The 23,276-nt window shown below is 37.5% G+C and overlaps 1 long non-coding RNA gene across 1 annotated transcript in view; it reads left to right on the forward strand.

Moving 5' to 3' along the window:
• LOC133085295 (uncharacterized) overlaps positions 1-22,910 on the forward strand; it is a 123,438-nt gene extending 100,528 nt beyond the window's left edge. Inside the window, exons 3-4 of the long non-coding RNA XR_009699547.1 lie at positions 15,838-15,922; positions 22,755-22,910. This is a non-coding gene — a long non-coding RNA (uncharacterized LOC133085295). The remainder of the gene's footprint in view (positions 1-15,837; positions 15,923-22,754) is intronic.
• The last annotated feature ends 366 nt before the right edge of the window (positions 22,911-23,276 follow it).

The raw sequence follows: 23,276 nt of genomic DNA on the forward strand, positions 1-23,276 counted from the left end.
TTATGGTATTGATTTGTATTTCTCTAATGATTAGAGCACCCTTTCATGTGTTTGAGGGCAATCTGTATGTCTACTTTGGAGAAATGTCTATTTAGGTCTTCTGCCCATTTTTGGATTGGGTTCTTTGTTTTTTTGATATTGAGCTGCATGAGCTGCTTGTAAATTTTGGAGATTAATCCTTTGTCAGTTGCTTCGTTTGCAAATATTTTCTCCCATTCTGAGGGTTGTCTTTTCACCTTGTTTATAGTTTCCTTTGCTGTACAAAAGCTTTTAAGTTTCATTAGGTCCCATTTGTTTATTTTTGTTTCTATTTCCATTACTCTCGGAGGTGGGTCAAAAAGGATCTTGCTGTGATCTATGTCATAGAGTGTTCTGCCTATGTTTTCCTCTAAGAGTTTTATAGTGTCTGGCCTTACATTTAGGTCTTTAATCCATTTTTAGTTTATTTTTGTGTATGGTGTTAGGGAGTGTTCTAATTTCATTCTTTTACATGTAGCTGTCCAGTTTTCCCAGCACCACTTATTGAAGAGGCTGTCTTTTCTCCATCGTATATTCTTGCCTCCTTTATCAAAGATGAGATGACCATATGTGCGTGGGTTTATCTCTGGGCTTTCTATCCTGTTCCATTGATCTATATTTCTGTTTTTGTGCCAGTACCGTACTGTCTTGATTACTGTACCTTTGTAGTACAGTCTGAAGCCCGGGAGCCTGATTCCTCCAGCTCCATTTTTCTTTCTCAACATTGTTTTGGCTAATCGGGGTTTTTTGTGTTTCCATACAAGTTGTAAAATTTTTTTGTTCTAGCTCTGTGAAACATGCCATTGGTAGTTTGAAAGAGATTGCATTGAATCTGTAGATTGCTTTGGGTAGTATAGTCGTTTTCACAGTGTTGATTCTTCCAATCCAAGAACATGGTATATCTCTCCATCTGTTTGTATCGTCTTTAATTTCCTTCATCAGTGTCTTACAGGTTTCTGCGTACAGGTCCTTTGTCTCCTTAGGTAGGTTTATTCTTAGGTATTTTATTCTTTTTGTTGCAATGGCAAAAGGGAATGTTTCCTTAATTTCTCTTTCAGATTTTTCATTGTTAGTGTATAGGAATACAACACATTTCTGTGCATTAATTTTGTATCCTGCTACTTTACCAAATTCACTGATGAGCTCTAGTAGTTTTCTGGTAGCATCTTTAGGATTCTCTATGTATCATGTCATCTGCAAACAGTGACACTTTTACTTCTTCTTTTCCAATTTGGATTCCTTTTATTTCTTTTTCTTCTCTGATTGCAGTGGCTAAAACTTCCAAAATTATGTTGAATGATAGTGGTGAGAGTGGGCAACCTTGGCTTGTTCCTGATCTTAGAGGAAATGGTTTCAGTTTTTCACCGTTGAGAATGATGTTGGCTGAGGGTTTGTCATATATGGCCTCCATTATGTTGAGGTAGGTTCCCCCTATGCCTACTTTCTGGAGAGTTATTATCATAAATGTGTGCTGAATTTTGTTGAAAGCTTTTTCTGCTTCTATTATCATATGGTTTTTATCCTTCAGTTTGTTAATATGGTGTGTCACAGTGGTTGATTTGCATATATTGAAGAATCCTTGCATTCCTGGGATAAACCCCACTTGTTCATGGTGTATGATCTTTTTTATGTGCTGTAGGAATCTGTTTGCTAGTATTTTGTTGAGGATTTTTGCATCTATGTTCATCAGTGGTATTGGCCTGTAATTTTCTTTTTTTGTGACGTATTTGTCTGGTTTTGGTATCAGGGTGATGGTGGCCTCATAGAATGAGTTTGGGAGTGCTCCTCCCTCTGCTATATTTTGGAAGAGTTTGAGAAGGATAGGTGTTAGCTCTTCTCTAAATGTTTCATAGAATTCACCTGTGAAGCCATCTGGTCCTGGGCTTTTGTTCGTTGGAAGATTTTTAATCACAGTTTCAATTTCAGTGCTTGTGATTGGTCTCTTCGTATTTTCTATTTCTTCCTGGTTCCGTCTTGGAAGGTTGTGCTTTCCTAAGAATTTGTCCATTTCTTCCAGGTTGTCCATTTTATTGGCATATAGTTGCTTGTAGTAATCTCTCATGATCCTTTGTATTTCTGCAGTGTCAGTTGTTACTTCTCCTTTTTCGTTTCTAATTCTGTTGATTTGAGTCTTCTCCCTTTTTTTTTTGATGAGTCTGGCTAATGCTTTATCTATTTTGTTTATCTTCTCAAAGAACCAGCTTTTAGTTTTATTGATCTTTGCTATTGTTGCCTTCATTTCTTTTTCATTTATTTCTGATCTGATCTTTATGATTTCTTTCATTCTGCTAACTTTTGGGTTCTTTTTGTTCTTCTTTCTCTAATTGCTTTAGGTGTAAGGTTAGGTTGTTTATTTGAGATGTTTCTTGTTTCTTGAGGTAGGATTGTATTGCTATAAACTTCCCTGTTAGAACCGCTTTTGCTGCATCCCATAGATTTTGGGTCATCGTGTTTTCAATGTCATTTGTTTCTAGGTATTTTTTTATTTCCTCTTTGATTTCTTCAGTGATCTCTTGGTTATTTTGTAGCGTATTGTTTAGCCTCTGTGTGTTTGTAATTTTTACAGGTGTGTTTTTCCTGTAATTGACATCTAGTCTCATAGCATTGTGGTCAGAAAAGATACTTGATATGATTTCAGTTTTCTTAAATTTACCGAGGCTTGATTTGTGACCCAAGATGTGATCTATCCTGCAGAATGTTCCATGAGCACTTGAGAACAAAGTGTATTCTGTTGTTTTTGGCTGGAATGTCCTATAAATATCAATTAAGTCCATCTTGTGTAATGTGTCATTTGAAGCTTGTGTTTCCTTATTTATTGTCATTTTGGATGATCTCTCCATTGGTGAAAGTGGGTTGTTAAAGTCCCCTACTATTATTGTGTTACTGTCAATTTCCCCTTTTATGGCTGTTAACATTTGCCTTATGTATTGAGGTGCTCCTATATTGGGTGCATAAATATTTACAATTGTTATATCTCTTCTTGGATTGATCCCTTGATCATTATGTAGTGTCCTTCTTTGTCTCTTGTAATAGTCTTTATTGTAAAGTCTATTTTGTCTGATATGAATATTGCTACTCCAGCTTTCTTTTCATTTCCATTTGCATGGAATATCTTTTTCCATCCCCTCACTTTCAGTCTGTATGTATCCGTAGGTCTGAAGTGGGTCTCTTGTAGACAGCATGTATACGGGTCTTGTTTTTGTATCCATTCAGCCAGTCTGTGTCTTTTGACTGAAGCATTTATTCAACTTGTATTTAAGGTAATTATTGATATGTATATTCCTATTACCATTTCCTTAATTGTTTTGGGTTTGTTTTTGTAGGTCTTTTCCTTCTCTTATGTTTCCTTCCTAGAGAAGTTCCTTTAGCAATTGTTGTAAAGCTGGTTTGGTGGTGCTGAATTTTCTTAGCTTTTGCTTCTCTATAAAGGTTTTAATTTCTCTGTCAACTCTGAATGAGATCCTGGCTGGGTAGAGTTATCTTGGTCATAGGTTTTTCCCTTTCTTCACTTTAAATATGTCCTGCCACTCCATTCTGGCTTGCAGAGTTTCTGCTGAAAGATCAGCTGTTAACCTAATGGGGATTCCCTTGTGTGTTATTTGTTGCTTTTCCCTTGCTGCTTTTAATATTTTTTTCTTTGTATTTAATTTTTGATCATTTGATTAATATGTGTCCTGGTGTGTTTCTCCTTGGGTTTATCCTGTATGGGACACTCTGTGCTTCCTGGACTTGATTGACTATTTCCTTTCCCATGTTAGGGAAGTTTTCAACTATAATCTCTTCAAATATTTTCTCAGACCCTTTCTTTTTCTCTTCTTCTGGGACCCCTATTATTTGAATGTTGGTGCATTTAATGTTGTCCCAGAGGTCTCTGAGACTGTCCTCAATTCTTTTCATTCTTTTTTCTTTATTCTGCTCTGTGGCAGTTATTTCCACTATTTTATCTTCCAGGTCACTTATCCGCTCTTCTGCCCCAGTTATTCTGCTATTGAGTCCTTCTAGAGAATTTTTAATTTCATTTATTGTGTTGTTCATCATTGTTTGTTTGCTCTTTAGTTTTCTAGGTCCATGTTAAACGTTTCTTGTATTTTCTCCATTCTGTTTCCAAGATTTTGGATCATCTTTCCTGTCATTACTCTGAATTCTTTTTCAGGTAGACTGTCTATTTCCTCTTCATTTGTTTGGTCTGATGGGTTTTTACCTTGCTCCTTCATCTGCTGCATATTTTTCAGTCCTCTCATTCTGTTTATCTTACTGTGTTTGGGGTCTCCTTTTCACAGGCTGCAGGTTCATAGTTCCTGTTGTTTTTGGTGTCTGCCCCCAGTGGCTGAGGTTGGTTCAGTGGCTTGTGTAGGGTTCCTGGTGGAGGGGACTGGTGCCTATGTTCTGGTGGGTGGGGCTGGATCTTGTCCTTCTGGTGGGTAGGGCCACGTCCAGTGGTGTGTTTTGGGGTGTCTGTGAACTTAGTATGATTTTAGATAGACTCTCTGCTAATGGGTGGGGCTGTGTTCCTGTCTTGCTGGTTGTTTGGCATGGGGCATCCAGCACTGGACCTTGCTGGCTGTTGGGTGGAGCTGAGTCTTAATGTTGAGAGGGAGATCTCTGGGAGAGCTCTTGCCAATTGGTATTACATGGGGCTGGGAGGTCCCTGGTAGTCCAACGTCCTAGACTCAGCTCTCCCACCTCAGAGGCTCAGGCCCGACACCCAGCCAGAGCACCAAGACCCTGCCAACCACATGGCTCGGAAGAAAAGGAAGAAAAAAAACCAAAAAACGAACAGATAGAAAACCTCATACCAAATGGGAAAAGCAAAACTAAACAGACAAAATCACACAAAGAAACATACACACACACACTCATATAAAGAAAACAAACAAACAAAAACAAAACCAAAAAAACCAAACAGAACTCTAGGACAAATGGTATAAGCAAACATAAACAGGCAAAATCACACAAATAAACATACACATACACACTCACAAAACAAAAAGAGAAAAAAGGAAAAAAAAATTTTTTAATTAAAAATAATATTAAAAAAATAATTTTTTAAAAAAGAGAGCAACCAGACCAATAAACAAATCCACCAATGATAACAAGCACTAAAATCTAAACTAAGGTAAACATAAAAACCAGAGACAAATCAGATGCAGAAAGCAAACCCCAAGTCTACAGTTGCTCCCAAAATCCACCGCCTCAATTTTGGGAACATTCGTTTTCTATTCAGGTATTCCACAGAGGCAGGGTTCATCAAGTTGATTGTGGAGATTTAATCCACTGCTCCTGAGGCTGCATGGAGAAATTTCCCTTTCTCTTCTTTGTATGCACAGTTTCTGGGTTTCAGCTTTGGTTTTGGCCCCACCTCTGTGGGTAGGCAGCCCTCAGGCATCTGGTCCCTGCCCAAACAGAAGGGGGTTAAAGCAGCAGCTGATTAGGGCTGTCTTGCTCACTCAGGCCCGGGGAGAGGAAGGGGTACGGTAGTCACAATTGGAACGCGGGGCAAGCCTGTGGCAGCAGAGGCCAACATGACATTGCAACAGCCTGAGGGTGTGCCATGTGTTCTCCTGGGGAAGTTTTTCCTGGATCTTGGGACCCTGGCAGTGGCGGGCTGCACAGGCTCCTGGGGGGGTGTGGATAGTGACCTGTGTTTGCACACAGGATTCTTGGTGGCAGCGGCAGCAGCGTTAGCGTTTCATGCCCATCTCTGGGTTCCGAGCTGATAGCTGCAGCTCACGCCCAACTCTGGCGCTCATTTAGGCGGTGCTCTGCCTTCTGTGGGCACATGGAGCAGGAATCCCCTCTCCTCGTGCACCCCGAAACAATGGTCTCTTGCTTCTTAGGCAGTTCCAGACTTTTTCCCGGACTCCCTCCAGCTAGCTGTGGTGCAGTAGCCCCCTTCAGGCTGTGTTCATGCAGCCAACCCCAGTCCTCTCCCTGGGGTCTGACCCCCGAAGCCCGAGCCTCAGCTCCCAGCCCCCACCTTCCCTGGCGGGTGAGCAGACAAGCGTATCAGGTTGGTGAGTGCTGGTCGGCACTGATGCTCTGTGTGGGAATCTCTCTGCTGCACCCCTCTTGCTGCGCTCTCCTCTGTGGCTCCGAAGTTTCCCCCCTCCCACCCCCACTTACCCCCACCAGTGAAGGGGCTCCTAGTGTGTGGCAACTTTTCCTACTTCATAGCTGCCTTCCAGAGGTGCAGGTCCCATCCCTATTCTTTTGTCTCTGTTTTTCCTTTTTTCTTCTGCCCTACTCAGGTACGTGGGAATTTTCTTGCCTTTTGGGAAGTCTGAGGTCTTCTGCCAGTGTTCAGTAGGTGTTCTGTAGGAGTTGTTCCACATGCAGATGCATTTTTGATATATTTGTGGGGAGGAAGGTGATCTCCGCGTCTTACTGCTCTGCTGTCTTGAAGGTCTCCCCCAATAATACAAATCTATGTAAATATTTTACTATTTGGAAATTAATCATAGATATTATGTTTACTTTCTTAACACTTACATTATATTTGCTACTGGTATTTGTTACTGGTGTTGAGATGGAAGATAAGCATTTAGTGCTACAAACGTGTGAAACACTCTTTTATCTATTAGAACTGTTCATATAATTCAATATAGCACATCATTTTGAGTTACAGTATTAACTTATATCTCTGTTTCATCACCCTCCCCTTCAAGGTTGGTGGTTTCTGGATAGAAATACCTTGCCTGCCTTATGTTCATTCCTTATCATCATACAGGTTCTTGTCATGGTGCCTGGCAAATAGTGGGTGCTCGATAAATGCTGTCATTAAATAAATGAATGATATTGGTGTTATAGAGGCATAAAAATTGTGTAGAGTTGCTATAAATGTTCAAATTCAATAGTCTTATAAAACTGTCAATAGTTATCTGTATCTTAGTGTACATCAAGAAGCAGCAAAGAACTCTGTAAAGACCAATACTCAAACTTAATCCCAAGCAGGTTATATGGCTCTATCCTATGTAGCAAGAAGGATGTGGTCACTAAAGACCTTCCCTAAAGTTTGGAGTGAGACTTCCAGCTGTTGACACTTGTCGGGAAATAATGATTAAACTTAAAGTAATTGTTGATAGGGAAAAATAGAGCTAGTCTGCTTTCAAATTGGACCACCCCTTAGAGGGAGGCAAGTCATGGTCAAAGGACAGGGTAGAATGAAGAGGGAACTAGTATGTATGATCTACTTTGTACCAGCAACTAAGCCAGGAGCTTTACATGTTACTTCCTATAGTTCTCACAACAGCAATAGGAGTTAGGTAGTATTATTCCCTTTTATTAATGAGGAAACAGATTTCTCACAGCTACCAAGTAGGAGTCCTGGAATCTAAACTGGGGCTGTAAAATCTAAAACTTTTTTTTTTCACCATAGCAGAGTACATGACTGTGTTTCACTCCTGTCTTAAATCCTTTCTAGAATAAGGCAGGGCACAAATCAATTATACAAATTATTCCCACTAGCTTTATTAGAAGTTACATCCCTCTTAGCAGTGGGAAGAGTGAGTGTCAAGGAGGGTCTTCACGGTGGAAAAGCACAAGACTTTGACTTGAAATGGACTTTGATCTGTATCCCTGTTCTGCCTCTTTTTTGAGCAAGTTAGTTAACCATGCTAATCTTTGATTATATCATTTATGAAATGAAGATGTTCATAGAATTTCCAAATGGACAAGTACAATGCCTGAAGCAGAGAAGGCCTTCAAAACTGGTGGTTGTTTCAATCACTATTTAAGCAAAATAGTAATTCATTCTTCTTTCTGGGGATGCTGCTTAAAGAAGGACTTGCCATTAGAGCAGCACAGAAAAAGGAAAGGGCTATCTCCAGGGAGGGCTTAGTTGGTTTTATGACAAAGGGATATACCTCAAGGTATGGGTCAGCTTGATGTAAAATGCCTTTGACACATAGTGAAATATGGCTTATTATATGGAATTTATATTTTTCCTTGCCATTTGCTTCATTAAAAAGTGATTGATAGGACTTCCCCAGTGGCGCAGTGGTTAAAAATCCGCCTGCCAATGCAGGGGACACGGGTTCAAGCCCTGGTCCGGGAAGATCCCACATGCTGCGGAACAGCTAAGCCCACGAGCCACAACTACTGAGCCTGCACTGTACAGCCCGTGAGCCACAACTACTGAGCCCGCACGCCACAACTACTGAAGCCCACGCACCTAGAGCCCGTGCTCCGCAACAAGAGAAGCCACTGCAATGAGAAACCTGTGCTTGCCACAACTAGAGAAAGCCCACACGCAGCAACAAAGACCCAATGCAGCCCAATATAAATAAATAAATAATTTTTTTAAAAAAAGTGATTGATAATACATCTTGAAATTCATCAAAATTTTGAACAAACTATTTTTGAGAAAAATATTACAAAGGTACCTCAAGGAATTTGCAAATATAATATACTGTAAATTATAATCAGTGCCATAATAAATGCAGTGGAGAAGTCAAAACAGGGAAAGATATTCCAAGTTTAGAAGATAATTCTAGATTTGGGGTTTTCTGGGTCTTAAATCATTGGAATGGACTCTCAGAAGCTAAAGGAATATGAGAAAAATAGAGAAAGGGACACCAAGACAGTTACCTTCCTATGTGGTACAAACATAAGAATAGTGACAGAAAAACTAAAATGTAGTATAAACTAAAGCTGGTGACAGTGCAAAAATTTAATCATGACAAGTCATTTAAATGCAACTTTTAGAGTGAGAATTAAAACAAAGAAGTGATCATCTCACTGGTTGGGAAGCATACCGTAAAGTTAAAAGTTGAAAGAAAAAGTCATCATCATTCACTTCCTATTCTGTTTCTGTCATCTCCAACCCATGATGATCTTCAAATTGGAAAAGCAGAACAATAACAACACTAATAACAATAGTACTTTGTTATTGACACCATGCTTTTAATGCTTCTTCAAATCCCAGAGCAATTTTTCTGAAATCATAGTGGACAGAAATCATGAATTCTAATTCTAACTGGTGAAAAGTAGAACTGTGCCCTTGACACTCCCTTAAATTAAATTACTTTGTATGACTACTTTTTAAATCATAAAATATAATAAATCAATAATAATAAAAAAGTAGACCCAAGAAGCAGTAGGACATAAGTAATTATAGACCACCTCCCCAAAAAACAGCTAGGCACAAACACTTAACACTAATGAGATTTAAACCATTGCATCTGTCAGCTATTCCCCAACTTATAAATGGACCACTAGACAATTCTGTCCAGTTCGTCTTCAGCAGTTAATATCAATGCTTTCAGCTATTGACAGCGCATTTACAGCTTAACATGGCTAAATCATTCAGACTGGAATCCCACTCAGAATTACACCATGATTAAACAGTGTCTTGTACTGGAAAGGCTCAGGCTTTAAAGACAGACGTGGGCTTGTATGCAGGCTTTCCAAATTATTAGCTGTGTAATTATAAAATAAGGATAATAGTACCTCCTTGTCAGTTATCATGGTAAATCAATGCAATGATATTTTTAAGGAAACTGATATTTACTGAGCACCTCCCATGAGTCAGGTAGCCTACTATTTAATCTTCTAGGCAACTTAACGAGGCAGATATTAGAGTCAGACTTTGAACACAAATCTTAGTTCAAATTTCATGTGCCTTCCACACCTTGTAATAAGATGCCTGTCGTGTACAATGTTGTACATACCAGATGTCTAGGATTTTTTCATTTTGCATGACTAACACTTTATACCCGTTGAACAACAACTCCTCCAGCCTCTGGCAACCACCATTCTACTTTCTGCTTCCATTAGTTTGACTACTTTAGAAACCTCATATAAGTGAAGTCATGCAGTATTTGTCCTTCTGTGAATGGCTTATTTCACTTCTCATGATGTCCCCAAGGTTCATCCATATTGTAGCATATGACAGAATTTTCTTCTTTTCTATAAGTGAATAATGTTCCATTGTATGTATATACCATGTTTTCTTTATCCATTAATCCCTTGACGGACACTTAGGTTGTTCTTACCTCTTGCTATTGTGAAAATGATGCAATGAGAACGAAAATGCAGTATCTCTTTGAGATTCTGATTTCAGTTCTTTTGGATAAATACCAAAAAGTGGGATTTCTGGATCATATGGTATTTCTCTTTAACTTTTTGAGGAACCTTCGTACAGTTCTCCGTAGCAGCTGCACCATTTTACATTCTCACCAACAGTGAAAAGGAGTTCCAGTTTCACTATATCCTCACCAACACTTACAACGTTATTAATAACAGCTCACTTTTGTAAAGCCTATCCAAAATATTTAACTTAATTTTTATAGAAACAACTCTGCTTTGTTTTACATTCATATTCCAGAGGAATATGTAATACTTAAGAGAAAGTACAAAATGCCAATAACAATTGCAAGTAGCATATTCAAGTTTGAATAAAGACAACTGATCATTTGTAAATGAACAACTCAACTGGTAGGGACAGAGTGGTGGGAATCTAGAGAAGAGCCAGAAGCCTAAATAATTCATCCTTCCATGAGTATCAATGAAGTGTTTATAAAGAGAGTGGAAAGGATTACTCTTGTGAAGGTGAGTTAAGAGAGAGCCTACTCCTTGAAATGAAAAGGTTGGACAAGATGACCTCTGAGGGTCCTTCAAGATCAAAATAAGCCTTTGTGGTAGACTAAAAATGATAGAACTGGATTAGAATTTCAAAGCTATCATCAGGGTCATATATTTAATAAGCCCTTGAAGGTTTTAATTGAGTATACAGATTTCATACCTTGCAAACTGACCCCTCCCCAGATTTTCTTTGAAGATATAAAGGAATTGTACAGGCTTTCTTCTAGTTTAAGAGGTTACACCTCTATTTGAAAGCTGATGCGTCTAAAATGCACTCTGAGTAGGGTTTATGGCTAGATCAAGCATACAGAGATGTGGCTTCAAGTGCTAACTCTGCTTCTGACTGGTGAGCAAGGCAGGTTTTTCTGCAGTTCTGTTTCCCTTACAAAATGAGAAGATTTAAGAGATGATGACTATGGCTTTGTCCAATCCTACAGTTTAATAATTCTATGATTTTTAATACTTTCTGCACTCAGAAATTTTGATGTGAAAATTGTCATGTATTTGGTAGCGGCTACCACCTGAAATGTTGATCACTTTTTGCAACTCTGTCTTCTAGGCAGTAATCAGCCTGAAGTTTTTTTTTTTTTTTTTACTGAAGATCAACAACTCCATTCCTTGTAGCTATATACCAGGCTGCTCTGTCACCAGTGTCATAGTCATCTACAGTGAAATCCAGATTGCTCTAGTTTCTGCTTCAATAGTAATTTAGAGCATTTCTCTGCCCTCTCTGTTTGGCAATGTCACACATTAGAACGCTATACTCCAGTTCCTTGAGTATCCTGCTGTTGTCTCCTCCTCATACAAGGCCAATCAGCAGAACTGTGTTTCAATGAGCATCCCTTCAGTCCTGGTGGTAAGGCAGCTTTCAAGGACTTTGTAGTTATTACTCTTTTCTTGTCATTTTATTTTTCAGGTGGGATGAAATTATTTCAAAAGGTAGATATAATGTCAGCAGTTGTTCATGTTTACATACCTGTTGAATATCAGACAGCACTGGTTGTTTTTGTGTGTGATTTGCTGTGGATTGGGTTTCTCTGCCACATTAGAGCTGTATTTTCTGTCAATTTTTCTACGTATGTATCTCTTTCAATTCAATTCCATTACCCTTAGTCAATATCTAATGAAACCTTAAAGCAGAAATCCCTGGAAGTTTTCAATTTCATACCTCCAGTGGAGAACCTTAAGCTGCCCACACGATCTATGCTGGGGATGGCTAAAGGAGCTCAGTTGTGTTTAGAGCTACTGAAACTGCACACCAAAATGCTAATACCACAAAATGACCTATTGTCTGAGTACCCTTTAAGGACACACAAGTCCTAGGTGACTGTTACCACAACTTCAAATGTTACCTACAACCTATTGAGTTTGAAGAATAACCCACATTCCCAAAGGCGTGATCTAACTGATATAAACTCATAGGACCCAGTTGTATCTGAAGATACACAAAAATGTTTGTATTAAAGAAGACGTGTCAGGAAACCCAATTTCTCTCCTTTTCCAATGGAAAGTGGGTCAAGCAATTTAGAGCAGTCAATCAACCTTAGTACTGGTGACTTTTTTTTTTAGGTCAACCTTAGTATAGGTGACTTTTTTTTTTAGGTCAACCTTAGTATAGGTGACTTTTTTTTTTAGGTCAACTTTTCATACTATAATGATCCTCATGACCTTGCCATTTTAATTTCCGTGAAATGGGGCAAGTTTAATTAACCTTGCTTGTAGGCTTAGATCTGCCCCAGGCTTTGATGCCAGTCCTGTTACTTTGCAGAAGAAGGATTATGAATTTATTTTCGTAGCCTAGAAGATTCAGAATATGGGTTCCACTCTCCCAGGTATTGCACTTCTTAGTTTCTTTTTCTTTCTTTGAAAGAATTAGAGTAGCTTTCCTAGAACACTGTTAATGTCATTCTTTTAAAAGCATCTTGTCTGTCAGATGTGGCTGAATGAATCCATTGCAAAAACTAAACCTACACAAAAACAGCAAACAAACATAGAGCATCAGCTTTGAGAGTAATTTACAGAATTGTAAGAATATACAGATAAATTTATCAATTGTTAAATTTACATCTGTTGCAGTTTGATTTGTTGGAAATTACATGAATTGGATTCTACAGCATGTGTTTATTTTGCTGAACAAATTGTGTCCCAACAGTCTATCCTGGATATCCAGAATCTAGCAGGTGAATTTATGCTGATGGTTTGTCTCTCCAACAGTGTTTTGGCACATCTAAGTACTACTTTTAGCCCCAGGAACGGATTCTAATCTCTAGAAAAGATTTTTAAATAAAGCCTTGCTAATATTCACCTCTGTAGGCACCTCAATTTGGCTGATATTTCTGTTTCCTAAAAGATGGTTCTATTTTAACGTTGCACATGAAGGAAGAAATCCTACTTTAATAATTTGAGAGTATGTTTTTTCTGACAGAATTCATTTGCTTTTAGTTTATATCATAATCAGTGTATTTATTGCTTTGGTCCTTACACAGTTATCTTTTACCAGTTGTGTAAAACATTATACTGAATGTTAGATATTGCATGATATTTCAAGGAAATTTAACTTGAGCAATTATTGATTTCATCCAGAGTCTGGTGCCTCTGTTTGTCAAGAAGTTAATGTTTTTTTAAAGATAAAATGACTTTATAATCTATAATTATTTTCTTATCAATTACAATTTTATAATCTCCTGATTAGCTGGCACTTGGTACTTAACTTTACATTTTAGCTCTGCAGGGTCCTTTTAGACATTATTATTGCAAAGAAAAATCAAAAATCAGAGTGAATTCTTAGTATTATACTTGAAGCAATAAGGTGCAATTGCTGAAACAGCAGCCAAGCATTGTGCTATAGAACTAACTCACAGCTTGGTGCCCAGTCCCTGCTGAGAAGGAAATGTAGGGGAACTGGCAGAGTTTTACTACATCTGCTCCCTGCTGCTAATGAGCTTTAACCTGTTTCATTCTTGTTATGCTTACTGTTTAGATATTTTGCTTGCAAAATTAATTCTTTAGCTGAGAGAACACATGAAAGAGGATATGATTTATAAAGTAGGACTGTTTAAAAATTAAAAGGTATCAGCAAGGGAGACTAGAGGCCATAATGAGTGATATGGTTACTTAATATCAATTCAAGGGCAGAAGCTCAGGTGGTAACACTGGAATTGTTTCTCAGTTTCTGTAATGTGGGCTCCAGCTTCAGGAGGTATAGTCTTCGTTTTGCATTGTGCATCTACACCAATATGCTTTACATTTATCAAAGAAATTTAACAGTATTTTTTTGTTTTGAAAGCTTCCTTGGTCCTCTAAAAAGTGCCAGAGTTTTAGTGATGTGTAGCCTCTGCAAACAATCAGGTTTCAGCAATAATATTTTATTATAGTCAAGAACTAATGAACTACCTATGCCCAACTCTTGTAACCTATGCCTGATCACCCAAACAAAAGCAACAAGAACTCAGAGAGTAAATAGGCCCTGAGATTATTGATAATGAAATAATAATGTCATTTTTATAGCTATAGACTCTTGCTATTTTAACTTTCACACATTCCTTTGCTCCTCACCTTAACTTTCTAAAGCAATCATATAGGTATTGTTCATTTTATAGATGTAGAACTGGAAACTTGAAAACGCATCTTATTTATCATAAGTGGATGAAAATTCTCAATGGGTCTGTATAAATCAGCACACATCCTATCGATGGGGAGTAGGATGGTCATCTTTAGATTTGCAGAATCATCCTCACCACTCTCATTATTGTCTTTGTCAATAATCATCCACAAAGCTATCCTACTTCTTGAATAGAAGCCAAATGTATTAGCTTTTCAGCCAAAACTGCACGTTATTTTTGGTAATAACATGGTTTGAAACATTCTGCAAAGAAAAGCAGGTTACTCTACTACAGCATTTCTCAAAGTTTTTACTCTTGAAAGTAAGAAAAAGTTCTTGCAGATGTCCAGTTGTGGCCTGTATTCTTTTTATTATAGTGTTACTTGTACATGTAACACTATAAAACTAGCTGTGAACTCCTTTACCTGTAGCTTTTTATCAGCTATACAACGAAAAAAACATAAAGGGTAAATAAAAATAAACCTACAAAACCAGTACAACTATAATTAAGGCATCGCTTTATTGTGACACATGCTGTAGTTAATTTTAAAATTATATAATTTACACAAATATATACATCTTTATTTAGAACAATTATTTTAATAATCCTGATTAATAAAGAAATATCATTAAACAGATATCCTATTATGTATTTATTTCTACACACTGCTAATGAACTACTGCAAATTAATGCTTAAAAAGTAGGACTCGTAATATATCTCAAACCAAATAAGTGCTGACTCCTATGGTTTGACTTCTCTTCTCTTCCGGCTGGTTTAGCTATACTGCAATGTGATAGGTAAGGACTCATTTCTCCCACTATTTCTATGTGAACCATTATAAAACCTTCTTTTGAGCAGAATGTCATGATATCATTTGGCCTCTACTTGGCACTAGGGCATCATTTATGTGTTAAGTCCACCTAAGTTCTCTTCCTGTTAGTGTAAGACCCAGTAGTACATTACTGTACTGCAATATTAATTTCTTGATGTCAAATCATAATCTCAACTTACTAAATGTTAGGAAGCTAAAGTTTTATTCTATTAAAATATTTTTAATAGTGAAATTTTACTACAAAGCAGAGTTTTGTCCTTATAATTGACAAAAGACTCTGAGAGCAATAATAGTGAACAAGAATGACTGCAATAGTCAGTGCCCATGTTTGCATATGTTAGTGGCAAATGAGCACTTTAACCGTTGGTACTTTTTTTTTTTTTAATTTACTGAGTGCAAACATTTATTGGGTGCTCAAGCCTCTGCTGTCAGGGATATAAAAGGAGAGAAGACACAAACATCGCTTTCAAAGGGTGGAGTCTAGTAGGGTAGATAGACATGTAAACAAACAATGGTAGGGCAATGCCGGCAAGCTATAATAGAGATAGGAATTAAGTGATGCCCAGAATCCCAGAGCAATTAACCCTGTCTGGGGGGAATACAGACTGGAGCAGGGCTTCTAAAAGCAACATGTAACTGTTGGTACTTTAAATGTTCACTGGCATCAACACAAATGTAAACATGGTCATAAATATATGTGGCAGTATCCAAATATAAGGTGATCATGTAGATGAATCTAAAAATGCTTCTATTATTCTCATAATGATGCTGAGATGGGAATTGGTGTTATCCCCATTTTACAGGTGAGGAAATTGAGAAGGTGAATAACTGTCCTAAGATCACACAGCCAGTAAGTGGTGGAGCCAGGATTCAAGCCCTAGTTGTCTGGTGAGTATCGACGTTCTTAGGCATTGGAGCTGACAATTGGAAGAACAGTAATGTCAGCACAACTGCATTCATTAGTTCGTTAAATGCACATGCTTATTTTGCTATGTTTCCTTTTTTAATGGAAAATACATAGAAATAGAATTTTTAAAATTACTTTCAACTGTGGGCACAACTAATATATTATTTTTTTTTACTAAAATAAGATCCAACTTTTTCTTTTTTCAAGAAAATAAAGTAAGCAAATTTATTATTTGACTAATCAGGCTTTGTAGAACTCATTGGGCAAAAATATATGTGTGTGTGTATATTCTAAAATCAAGTGTCTTATTTCAAAAGGCAACCCAAAACTGAAAAGAGGCTCTGGGGTTTCTTATATTGATTGTAAATATAACAATTTCCATTTGAGAGTATACTTCAGAGTCTTTCTCAGAACCACCACTTTTTTTAATAAATTTATTTATTTGTATATTTATTTATTTACTTATTTATGTATTTATTTATTTATTTATTTATTTATCTTTGGCTGCGTTGGGTCTTCATTACTGCGCACGGGCTTTCTCTAGTTGCAGCGAGCAGGGGCTACTCTTCTTCGTTGTGGTGCGCGGGCTTCTCATCGTGGTGTCTTCTCTCGTTCCGGAGCACGGGCTCTAGGCACAGGGACTTCAGTAGTTCGGGTACGCAGGCGTAGTAATTGCGGCTCGCGGGCTTAGTTGCCCCGAGGCATGTGGGATCTTCCCAGACCAGAGCTCAAACCCGTGTCCCCTGCATTGGCAGGCGGATTCTTAACCACTGCGCCACCAGGGAAGTCCAGAACCACCACTTTTTAAAGTCATTCATTCATTGACTTGTTTACTTATTTGACATTTAAAAAGAAAACATTTTTTCTGATTATAATAGAAATGCACATTCATTACAGAAATTTGGAAAATCCATTAAAGTACAAAGAAGGAAATGAAAATCCCCTTCTTATTTCTGTACCCATAGCTAATGACTGTCTCATATTTTGGTGCCTTTTCCTTCATAAAGATATCCCCAATGTGGGTGGGCCCCTCAGGCAGCCTTGCTTCTTGCCCCTCAGCAGGACTCAGCACCTGGTCACCACCCCTCAAAGAAAATCTACCTTTACAAACTATAAGAGAAACATAAAATTTTGCTGAAGTTTTCAGGAGGAAGCAGAGGAGAAGGACACAATATGTACTGCACAGAAAAACTCAATAGAGAATCTGCATTAGACATCTGGGTTCTTTGCCATGCCCCTAATTTCTATTAACTGCTGACTGCCATAGATCCCTGCCCATATTTAGTCCTGCTGCACAGAGCCGGGCTTGTCCTCAGCTCCAGCCTCTCCTCTCTGCATCCTCACACAGATCTCTCCACTCAGTAAATAAGGACTCATCTCAACACCTTCTATCTTTATAAGCCAGCAGGGGTTTGCAAGAAACATGCATTTGTTGGCTTGGTCTTTTTTCCTTATAACAGATAATTTTTTTCTGTCTCATTCAGATATGTATGCATGTGTATATGCACACACATATAGTGTATGCATTTTAAAAAATTGTACCTGCTATTCTTTGAACTGCTTTTTCTCCCACACAATCTATTTTCTTTTCCCTTATAATTAAATTTTCTTTGCAAACATGGTTTTTAATAGGTTATCTATAAAAAGATTTCACTGTCTGATATACTATAATCTATTTGACCAGTACTCCACTGTTGGATATTTTGGTTGTTAACCATTTTTGCTATTATACATAACATTGCAGTAAACATCCTATATATCTCTAATTATTTCCTTTGTGCACATCTCTATTTTATTAAATTTCTAAACTTGGAATTTGAGTCAAATTGAATGAGCATTGGGAAATTCGATATAAATTGCCTTCCAGAAAAGTGTTAGCATGAAACATTCGTTGAGGACTTATTGAGCACCAGGCACCATGCTACCTGCTGAGGATTCAGAAATATGTAAAATGTATTCTCTGTTAATGAAGAGTTTGTAGTTGACTATTTGTTTTAATTAGATGTTAGGCCTCTGCTACTTTCGCTAAAAAGTCTATCTGGATTTCCACACAGTGAAATGGTTGAGAAGCTGCTGGCTCTGGTCCTAAATTTATTGCTTAAATATATATATCAAAAAAACCCCACTCTAGTTCTTGAAGCCAAATAAACTTTCATATGCAATGTTTGCCAGCATCTAAAACCGTGGGCATATAAAATAGTTCTCACTTTATCCCCAAAATTATGTTTTTTAAAAAATGTATTACTGTTTATTTATGGATTGAAAATTATTTTAATTTGATCTTGAAAAGGAAACCATTGTTTTGTTCATGTAAATATTATATATGAAAACTACCATTTTAAAACTTGGTTACAAATGAATGGACATCTGTTAAACCCATGGACTTTGAAGTTTCAGCAGAAATGTACTTAATACTTGTTTTCTCAAGTCTGGACACAGTAAACATTTACAGGCCATTTTTGGGATTACCAGAATGCAAGGGATATAAGGAGGGGTGGACAGAAATGCATTAACCTTCTGGGAAAGGCTGAATAACAGTGATTTCCCAGATTAGTAGAATAGTAATGTAAATTGGCAAATATAATTACATTTAACCCTATGAATAGAACTTTAAGCCAAACAGTCCTTATTGCCAACATTTTTAGGCAGAATCCTGTTATATGTTGTCTCTAATTGTCTCTTACAAATGCAGAGGGACAGTAGTCACATTTACATTTCACATGTCATCTGAAAAACATGATGGCCTGAATTTGGTAGTTAAAATAGACTATTTTGTGCAATTAAGGTTGCTAAATAATCTAAATGACAATAGACTCCTTTAAAGACCTTAAAATGATTGAATGATGGTATGCTGAAGAAATTTGAAAGGCTAGGAAAGAAGATAAACGATGGCAAAAGTAGGCCTAGCAATAGCCATGCTTTTAGATGCCCCTCTCCTTCCTTTTTTTCCATTTTAGATGACTAAATGGTCCTTATTTTTCTAAGTGTGACAGCACTTTTCTTAGGCCTGAATTGGAGATAGTTATTTTAAGAGGACCTAAAAAACATAGTAGTAAGAGTAAGGATAAAGGCAGTTTTAATTTAAACAGCTCTACCACAATGATATACACAATACCTTACATTTTAAAAGGGCTTACCATACTCCAAAGGAGAAAAAAAGAAAAGAAAAGAAGTATGTGGGTGTTGTGTGTACAGTGGCTTAGACAGAATGATTATCATTTGCTCTCTGGAAATGAACTCCATCTTGGCCTTCAATTCTTATATTTCTTCCCAGAGTTGAAATGCCAGTTGAAGGCATTCAGAAATTTAAAGTGACTGATTTAACAACCTTGGGCAAAGAGAACATGTCTGAAAGTTTGTCTCAATGTTTGACTTGACCTAGGAGTTTCTCTGAGACTTATTTTCTGAACAGTACCCTAGCACCTTGGGCCAGCAAAATGGCCTTTAAGCTTGAATGAACAAGGTATTTCTTTTCCTGTAGTGCAAAGCCTCACTATTTTATCTTTTCAAACTCTTTTACTGCACTCAGTGTGGAATTATATTGACAAGGGTAGAATTTATCTCCTAGAGGAGAATGCTGTGCTTCTGTTAAGTGCTAATATAACATTTATGTGTTGGTACCTTAATAACAGCCCCAGCTTACCTAATGAAAGTTGAAAGCAAACAGTACTCTCTGAGATTTTATTATGACTGAAGTGACTGCAGTTTGAGGCAAATTATCCCTATTTTTGTTCCCATATCAAAAACAGAGATGCTAAAGCAATTGCTACATGTTTGGTGTGGAATTAGGTTCCACTCTCATTAATCTACAAGGAAGAGCATTTTTCATGTAAACAGCTCACAAGGGTCAGAGAGAAGAACTGTTTCTGTGAAAAATGCTCGTCAATAACTTTGTGAGTGAATTTTGAAATAAAGTGCCTGTAACCTGTCATTATTCCTTCCTCTCAAAGTCGAGAGTGAGTGGATGAAAATTGAGCCTGTGAATTGAAAGCAGGGTGAGTGTTATGGCCTTATCGACTTCAGGTAAAATGACTGTTTTAACTTGTTATTATTTTTCCATTCAGAGGTCAGGCAATGTACAGTATTACCAGCATAGACTGCAGTGTAAGCAAATTGGTATACAAAAAGGCTAGTACCCACACTCACAAAGCAGAGGAAAGTGTAAGTCACTAATATCAAGTGGACTCGTGATCTCTACAAAAACGAAATAACCAACAGTGCTTTGAAAAAGAATGGCGAAGGTAAAGCACCTTGGAGGCAGGAAATATAAACCTGTTTAAATAAAAAGGCATATGTTTAGAAGGCAGTGACCATTTTTAAAAATCACATATTAATCTTACTTGTTTTGCTAAGGAATTACGGGACCTGAATACTGAGTGTTAAGCACCCCAACTCTATGTCACCTTAAAATTTTTTCCTGCCTCAGATCATCTTAAAAGTAATTAGCTGCTGAATTTTTCAAGTCCATCTGATATATTCTTATCAAAAGCAAAATATTGCTGTGGTTTTCCTTTTCACCTAGGAAAAACAGAACTCAATGAGGCTTCAAAACACCAAAAACCCTTTCCTTGTCTTCTAGATTTTTATTTCTAATTCTGAAGAACAGCTTAAGAATTTAGCATGGCTATTTTAGGTTTGCAAGAAAACCGTTTTTTCTCCAAGTAATCTCAGGCCCATGGAAAGTGTACATTTAATACTATTGTTCAAACAAACAGTTTAATTTTTCTATTTCAGAAGACCACCTAGTGTTTTTGTCTTTGATACTGATTTTTCCATTATAGACTCTGTTGGTCAGAAAATGAGCAGATTGACCTAGAAATTAAAAGAGGTTATAGAAGGACTCAATGACTGAAACCAAGTTTAGGGGAAAAAAGTATTACATTTAATTTTGGAGACATGTTCATATGCCTATTCGGCAAATTTCCCCAAATAGTGTCAAAGGTTTGGGTTCTTTTACTTCTAAACAAGTTTTCCCTGGCTTCAAAATAATTTTAAATACCTAAGATAAAAGAAATATATTGCTTTGCATTTGCTCAGTTTATTCATTTCTTTAAACAAATATTTACTAGTTGGACATTGTGCCAATCATGGTAATACAGTAACCTCAGGAGAGTCCTTGCCTTCATCTAAAGAGTCAGGAAAACAGTGAGGTAAGTTGCCATGAAGTTACTAGAAGAATGCAAGCTCCATGGAGGCAATGGTCTTTGTCTGTTTCTGTTCAGCAACATATCCTAACCACCAAAACCAGTACCTGGCACACAGCAGACACCGGACAGATACTTGCTGAGCGCTGAATGGATGTGACTGGAGCATGCACGGTGTGCTTAAGAGGCCATGAGAGGGTCAGGGAAGACATTCCCGGGGAAACATAGGTCTAACATCCAGGAATGTTGACATGATTAAACTAGACAAAGTTGGAGCAGGGCCTTCTGTATCAAGGGAGCAAAGAATTCCAAAACAAGTTAGCAGAGAGTGGAGGAACTGCTGTTAATTCTACATGGCTCAGCAATGAGTGAGGGGTGGGACAGACAGAGTTGGTTGAAGTACGTAGGGGGCCAGACCTGAAAGGCCTTGGAAACCATGCTAAGGAGTTTGAAGTTAGGTCAAAAGTCACTGAATGATGTTAAGCATACAGGGTCTTTTTTAAAAAAAGGCAGATATATCTTAGAAAAAGATTACTCTGGCTGAAGTGCAGCAAATGGACTGAAGAAGATTGGAATTGGGGAGACCAGTTAGGAGGCTTCACAGAAATCCAAGCAACATATAAATGACAGTGACCTGTATTAAAATAAAAGTAAGGGGACAGAAATGAATAGGCATATTTTAAGTGATTTAAGGAGTTAAAAATGACAAGACTTGTGGCTACTTCGAATGAAGTAGGGAGAAGTTGCTAAGGAAGACAGAAGAGACAAGGACAAGACTCTGCTCTCCAGCCTTGGACAATGGAGTGGATAGATGACATTTCCCAAGACGAAGAAAATGTATTTGGTAGAGAAGGTGGCAAGTTTATTCTTAGATATGCTGAGATATTTAAAGCATCAAGTTGTTGCATCCCAGGTTTCTATACCTATTCTCTTTTTTCCTACACTCCCAATCTAGAGTTGCAAAAATCCATTGCAAATGGATAAAATAAACCTAAGGACCTATCATAGTAGTTACGAGCATACTTTTCTTACATACGACACAAATTGCATTTTTCAATATAAAAATATTCTTCTTTCCTCATAAGTCTTTTTCAAATGCAAAGGAATACAAAGAGTAAACTATTTCTAACAGTTAATTATTCTAACTATCCTCAATTGTGACTAGTCAATGAAAAGCATGACAGCACAAACTAAGGCACCACAAATGAGGTACTGTTCCCTTAAGGAGTTAATTCTGAGTGTGTCTGTACAGGTAAAAATACTTCAATATTTTTGCATTTATAGTTGTATGACATGCAGGGACTAAAGTTATAAATTGAGTTGAATGTCTATGCCCACATATGTATTTGAATATAATATGATTTTTAAGCTTTTCTCTCTCTTGGTTCTATCAAAGACATTAAAAGAAAGATTCAAAATGCAAACATATATAATAGGACTCCTAGTTCATATTGGTAATTATGGGCCATAATTATAAATTAATTAATTAAGAGCTAGTAAACCAAAATACTTTATACAGCTCCTGTATTAAAGCTGTTTCCATTTATTACATAATTATTTAATTGACTAAATTCTTACTCAAGTGTGTATATGTAAACCTAATAGGGTTTCTGAATTATAGCAGATCCATTCTGACATCAACGTCCTGATTATTTCCTTTTATTTCCAGGAGGAACACGAGTGTCATGGCAATGCCAAGGACACAGGTGGCATCCTGGTGGTAGTGGTACTTCCCCATCTCCCCAGAGATGCTGCTATTGAGTGGCACGTCATTGCAGTGGCAGATAAGCCATCTAGAAGGAAGCATTTTGCTTTGTAGAAAATATCTGAGGATTTTCAAGTTGAATGTGAAGCTGTGACTTCCAGTTCCGCGTCCAGTGCATCTGTCTATCTCCATTTCTTTAAAATGGACGTCACCATCTATGTCCTCACCTGATTTAAACAGGACACTAGAAGACCTGATGACTGTGTCTGGACAAGCAAGGAGAAGACTCTCCAGAGACAATCAAGGTGCACCACTGTGTTTAGAATATTCTACGAAAAAGGCAGCATTAGTGCCCATGTACTGCAAGCAGGTACGAGAACTATCAGAGAGGTGAAAGTACAGACTGTGGCATCACATCATATATGCTTGTCACAGAGAGAGTTTGAGAGAGAGAGGGAAGGAATAACATAAGTAGTGTGGGAGACA

This window comes from Eubalaena glacialis, chromosome 2 (assembly GCF_028564815.1).
Source record: "Eubalaena glacialis isolate mEubGla1 chromosome 2, mEubGla1.1.hap2.+ XY, whole genome shotgun sequence".
Classification (NCBI taxonomy): Eukaryota; Metazoa; Chordata; class Mammalia; order Artiodactyla; family Balaenidae; genus Eubalaena; species Eubalaena glacialis.